We start from the raw sequence: 6,043 nt of genomic DNA on the forward strand, positions 1-6,043 counted from the left end.
CGCCGCTGGAGGCGCCTTATAAGACCTCCGCCGGCCCGGGCCCCGCCCCCCTGCCGAGGCCCCGCCCCCCTGGCGCCGGCTCGCGCGCCCCGGGCCCCGCCCCCGCCCGCGCGCCCCGCCCGCGCGCCCCGGGCCCCGCCCCCGCCCGCGCGCCCGCCCGCCCGCGCGCTCCGGCCCCCGGGCCCCGCCCCCTCGAGCAGCAGCGCGGCTCGCGGAAAGAGCCCGGGCTTGGGAGCCCGAGGTCGCGGGTTCGAATCCCGCTTCTGCCGCTTTTCCCCACTCGATCGGATGTATCGACCGCTTACTCTGTGCAGAGTAATAACGATGGTATTTGTTAAGCGCTTACTATGTGCAGAGCACTGGACTAAGCGCTTGGAATGGCCGATGCGGCAACAGATAACAATAATAATAATAACGTTGGTATTTGTTAAGCGCTTACTATGTGCAGAGCACTGGACTAAGCGCTTGGAATGGACGATGCGGCAACAGATAACAATAATAATAATAACGTTGGTATTTGTTAAGCGCCTACTATGTGTAGAGCACTGTTAATAATGTTGGTATTTGTTAAGCGCTTACTATGTGCCGAGCACTGTTCTAAGCGCTGGGGTAGACACAGGGGAATCAGGTTGTCCCACGTGGGGCTCACAGTCTTAATCCCCATTTTACAGATGAGGGAACTGAGGCCCAGAGAAGTTAAGTGACTTGCCCACAGTCACACAGCCAAGTGGCAGAGCCGGGATTCGAACTCATGAGCCCTGACTCCAAAGCCCGTGCTCTTTCCACTGAGCCACGCTTGCACTGTTCTAAGCGCTGGGGGAGATGCAGGGTCATCAGGTTGTCCCATGTGGGGCTCAGAGTCTTAATCCCCATTTGACAGATGAGGGAACTGTGGCACAGAGAAGTGAAGTGACTTGCCCCCAGTCACCCAGCTGACACGTGGCAGAGTGGGGATTCGAACCCATGACCTCTGACTCCCAAGCCCGTATTCTTTCCACCGAGCCATACTGCTTCTCTGCTTTCACTCAATAGGATTTACCGAGTGCCTACTATGTGCAGAGCACCGGACTAAGCGCTTGGAATGGACGATGCGGCAACAGATACAGTCCCTGCCCATTGAAGGGTTGACAGTCTAATAAGTAGCAATAAATAGAATCAAGCTTGCCAGCTGTGTGACTGGGGGTCAGTCACTTCACTTCTCTGTGCCTCAGTGAGCTCATCTGTAAAATGGGGATTCAAACTGTGAGCCCCACGTGGGACAACCTGATCGCCTTCTATCCCCCAGCGCTTCGAAAAGTGCTTTGCACATAGTAAGCGCTTAACAAATACCAACATTATTATTATTAACGTCTCTGTGCCTCAGTGAGCTCATCTGTAAAATGGGGATTCAAACTGTGAGCCCCACGTGGGACAACCTGATCGCCTTCTATCCCCCAGCGCTTAGAACAGTGCTTTTCATATAGTAAGCGCTTAACAAATACCAACATTATTAGTAGTAGTAGTAAAATGGGGATTAAGACTGTGAGCCTCACGTGGGACAACCTGATTACCCTGTAACTACCCCAGCGCTTAGAACAGTGCTCTGCACATAGTAAGCGCTTAACAGATACCAACATTATTACATAGTAAGCGCTTAACAAGTGCCATCATTATTTATTTCTTATTAATCCCGACTCCGCCGCTTGCCAGCTCCGTGACTTTGGGCGGCCAGTCACTTCACTTCTCAGTGCCTCAGTGACCTCATCTGTAAAATGGGGATGAAGACAAGACCGGGACCCCCACGTGGGACAACTTGATCACCTTGTATCCTCCCCAGCGCTTAGAACAGTTTAACAAGTGCCATCATTATTTATTTCTTACTAATCCCCACTCCGCCGCTTGCCAGCTCTGTGACTTTGGGCCAGTCACTTCACTTCTCGGTGCCTCAGTGACCTCATCTGTAAAAAGGGGATGAAGACTGGGAGCGCCACGTGGGACAACCTGATCACCTTCTATCCCCCCGGCGCTTAGAACAGTGCTTTGCACATAGTAAGCGCTTGACAAGTGCCATCATTATTTATCTCTTACTAATCCCCACTCCCTCGCTTGCCAGCTCTGTGACTTTGGGCGGCCTGTCACTCTACTTCTCGGTGCCTCAGTGACCTCATCTGCAAAATGGGGATGAAGACTAGGAGCGCCACGTGGGACAACCTGATCACCTTGTATCCCCCCCAGCACAGAGCGCTTAACAAATACCACCATTATTATTATTATTATTATTATTGTTGTGTGGCTCCGGCCCCTTCCTTCCTTCGCCCCACGTGTGCTGGCTGCGGGGGGCTGGGAGAGGCGGCAGGAGCAGCTGTGCAGGCCACCGGCCCCTCGCACCCCCGCCCCTTTCACACGTGTACGGTACAAACACCGTCACACTCGAGCAGCACACTTTCCTTTCCCTCCCGCTTCCCCTTCCCCCTCTCCAGATCTGGGCATTGCTCTATTCCTCGGCCTCCTCCTCTCCTTCTAAGGGTCTCTCATTCATTCATTCATTCAGTCGTATTTATTGAGCGCTTACTCTGTGCAGAACACTGTACTTGGGAAAGTAAAATACAGCAATAAAGAGAGACAATCCCTCCTCACCACGAGCTCACGTCTGGGGGGGGGCCGGGGGAGACGGACATCGATAAAGATAAACAGACATCGATATAAATTGATGGGAAGCAGCGTGGCTCAGTGGAAAGAGCACGATCGTGGGTTCGAATCCCAGCTCTGCCACTTGTCAGCTGTGTGACTGTTGGCAAGTCACTTCACTTCTCTGTGCCTCAGTGACCTCATCTGTAAAATGGGGATGGAGACTGTGCGCCTCACATAGGGCAACCTGATGACCCTGTATCTATCCCGGTGCTTAGAACAGTGCTCTGCACATAGTGAGCGCTTAGCAAATACCATTATTATTATTATTGTTATAAATAAATAAAATTACAGATGCACACATAAATGCTGTGGGGGATCTCTATAAATAAAATTACAGATACATAAGTGCTGTGGGGTGGGGAGAGGGGGGAAGAGCGAAGGTAACCAGTGTGGGTGACTGTGTCTCCGACTGTGTCTTTAGTCGGATAGCTCTAGAACAGTCAAGAGGGTTGAAAATATGAGCCGCCCTCTCCCCAGATTAGGGCACGGAGGGTAGAAAGGTGGTGGGAGAGAGGGAGGAAGGGGGAGAGAAAAACTGGAAGCGACTGAATGCTTACCTAGAGTAGGGGGTTGAGATAGGGAGCTGACTCTTCTTGGAGCTTGGTCTACCCCTCCAACTTTCCTTCTGCTGTAGCTCCACTTGCAGGCCTCTAAATCAGGTCTCATCCGTGTGGGGCAAACCCTCGTTAGCAGCTGGAGCCTTTTTCACCCCGTCGAAAACCAGAGATAGAAAAGCCCCTAAGATCACTGGGGAACTCAATGACCCTTGTAATGACCCAGAGAGAAAGAATGGGGCCTGACCTACCCTCTTATTCACCCCATTTTACAGAGGACAAAACTGAGGTTGGGATAGGAGGAAAAACTTGATATGGGCTACTGCGGGTGGAGCCTGGAAAGGAACCCAGGGCCCCTGCCCTCCAGCCCCATTTTGGTTTCCCTCCTCAGGATAGATCTTTCTGCAGTGCCCTGTAGTGATCTGGAGCAGTGGCTGGGTACCTGGAGTGACTCCCCGCTTCACCTCGGCACCTCCCCAAGGACCTTGACCGTCCAGGGATCAAGTCCTGCTTCACCTCGAATAATAATAAGTGTGCTATTTGTTTCAAGGACTGAACTAAGCACTGGGGTAAGATGCATGATAATCAGGTCAGACCCAATCCCTGTCCCGCATGGGATTCGCAATATATCCCTAGCTTACAGATGAGGAAACTGAGGCTGAGAGGTTAAGTGGCTTGCCTAGGGTAGTGAAGCTGGATCTTGAACCCGGGTCTCCTGATGCTGAGTCCCCGGTTCCTTCCACTAGGCAGGACTGCTTCCCCTAGGCAAGGCTGCGATGTAAACATCGCTCCTTTCTTGCCGGATTCTGGGGTTTGGAAGTCCAGAGAGGCTTAAGGACAGCACCTCTACACACAGGTCTCTTGCTACTCCAGAGGAGCTGTGAAGATCCACTTCACTCCCTTTTCTGAGTGTGTGGAGGCCCAGGAGTGGGATGACGGCTCTCTTGGCCTGCCGGTGGGCTTTTCATTTTCTGCTGTCTCGGCACTAGGGCGAGGACCTAGAGATTCTCTAAGAGACAGGAGGAAGGAAATGCGGAGGAGTAGAGACTCTTGTTGGGCTGCCCTGATTTCAGACAGTTGGATAAAGGATCCCAAGCAGCAGGGGTGTTGCCAAAGGATCTAAGTTCTACCCCTATTGAGATGCACCACCCCCGGCCCCACCACCCCGACCCTCCTGCAGGAGAATGCTCAGCTGGGTCACACAAGAAGCCAAATTCTCATTGGTTCTTCCTTTTTCCTTTCAACTTCTCTTCTTTTTTCCTCCTGTCACACCTGAGAATGTCGGTGCCCGGACCCAAGACCAAGAGGATGATTCCTTAGAGGAAGAAAGACCTGAAGATCCAGGCCTTTTCTCTCTTGCTCTCTCTCTCGCTCTCTCTCTTAGTGAAACCAAGAGGAGTTTGGATCCTTTCATTGGCTGTACTGTGGAAGGCTACTTCCTTTCTCTAGCCACAGAGGTTTGCAGAAGGAAGACATTGCTGGTTTGGCTTTTCCCCATATGGGGGGGTGTTGTCTGTTGGTCAGTGCACGGTGGAGAGAAATGGGCTTTTGCATCAGTCAATTTCCTTGCTGTGTGATTTTCAGGGATTTACTTAATATTTCTGGGCCTTAACTCTTCCCCTCAATACCTCCCCTTCCCATCCACCTAACACCCCAACATGTCCCCCTACCCCAAGTGCTTTCTAAATGGGATTGAGGACATTGGCCTCTGATGGACCTCCCGAGGTTTGGGAATAGCCCAAGGCTTGGAAATACTGAATTGAAAGGTGTTGGGGGAGGGCCAGCCGGCGAGACATCTGATGAGGCTCTTCAGCCGCCAGCCAGCACCAGCGTGTGCCCCAGGATAGGAATGTGCAGAAAACAGCTGGAAGGGGAGAGAACAGGCGTGGGGTGCTCTGCTTGGCGGTTGGCTAGGCTGATGAAAGATGAAGAGAAAACAAAGGAGCCTTATTTTCACACCACAGGACAAACAAACAAACCTTTCCCAGCCTGACACAAGGCAGAGGTCCGGGAGACACTTGGCTTTTTGCTGTGATCTTTCTGCTTTTGGCTCCTTCTGTCATCTGATTTGACTGCTCTCACAACTCCAATTAAGAGGAGGGCCTTTCCTCCACCCCAACCTCTTCATTCCTCCCCCTTCCACCCTACCTCGGGAAGGAACACAGAGCCCCTTTCAAGGAAGAGCCTGAATGGAGGATGCTTGCCTATAGCCAGCGGCTGCCTGGCCCTCGTGGGGGGGTTTGGGGGGGTCTCACTGGGGGCCGGGGATCAGTGAAGTAGACAGATGTGCAGGGACCCTTGGGCAGTCCAGGCACCTCCCTGCTGGCATCTTTCACAGTGCCAGGAACCGCTGCTGCACAATACAACGGCAGCAGTCACAATAGTCAGCCTGTTCACGGCCAGTCCCCAAAAGACACGTCAGGAGCCTACAGATTCCTGACACCAGGACACGCCACGCCAGCACAAAGCTCCCAGTCTCTGTTCAAACTAAGTTACTGAAGTTGCATTCCCCATGCAGGGGGCTGGCGGGAAGGAGACTGGTGTTAGGGGGTGGGGGGGCGGTGGGGGGGGATGCAGCTGTATGCAGAACGTAACCTTCCTCCTCCTGGCCCGGGTTTGAGGCCAGCCAGCTGACGCCAGCCTGGCAGAGGGGTTATGTCTGCTTTCTGTTCCACTAATGTGCCCCTTCCAGAGCAAGGGTTCCCGCGGCTCCAGCGGCCCGATACTATCTGAGCTCTTCCTGTGGGTGCACAAGTCCGGTCTGCGCTTTTGCCCTTCTTAAATGCTCCTTCTTGGCCCCCCACACTGCTGTATGACTG

The sequence above is a fragment of the Ornithorhynchus anatinus genome, chromosome 2, assembly GCF_004115215.2.
Source record: "Ornithorhynchus anatinus isolate Pmale09 chromosome 2, mOrnAna1.pri.v4, whole genome shotgun sequence".
Lineage (NCBI taxonomy): Eukaryota > Metazoa > Chordata > Mammalia > Monotremata > Ornithorhynchidae > Ornithorhynchus > Ornithorhynchus anatinus.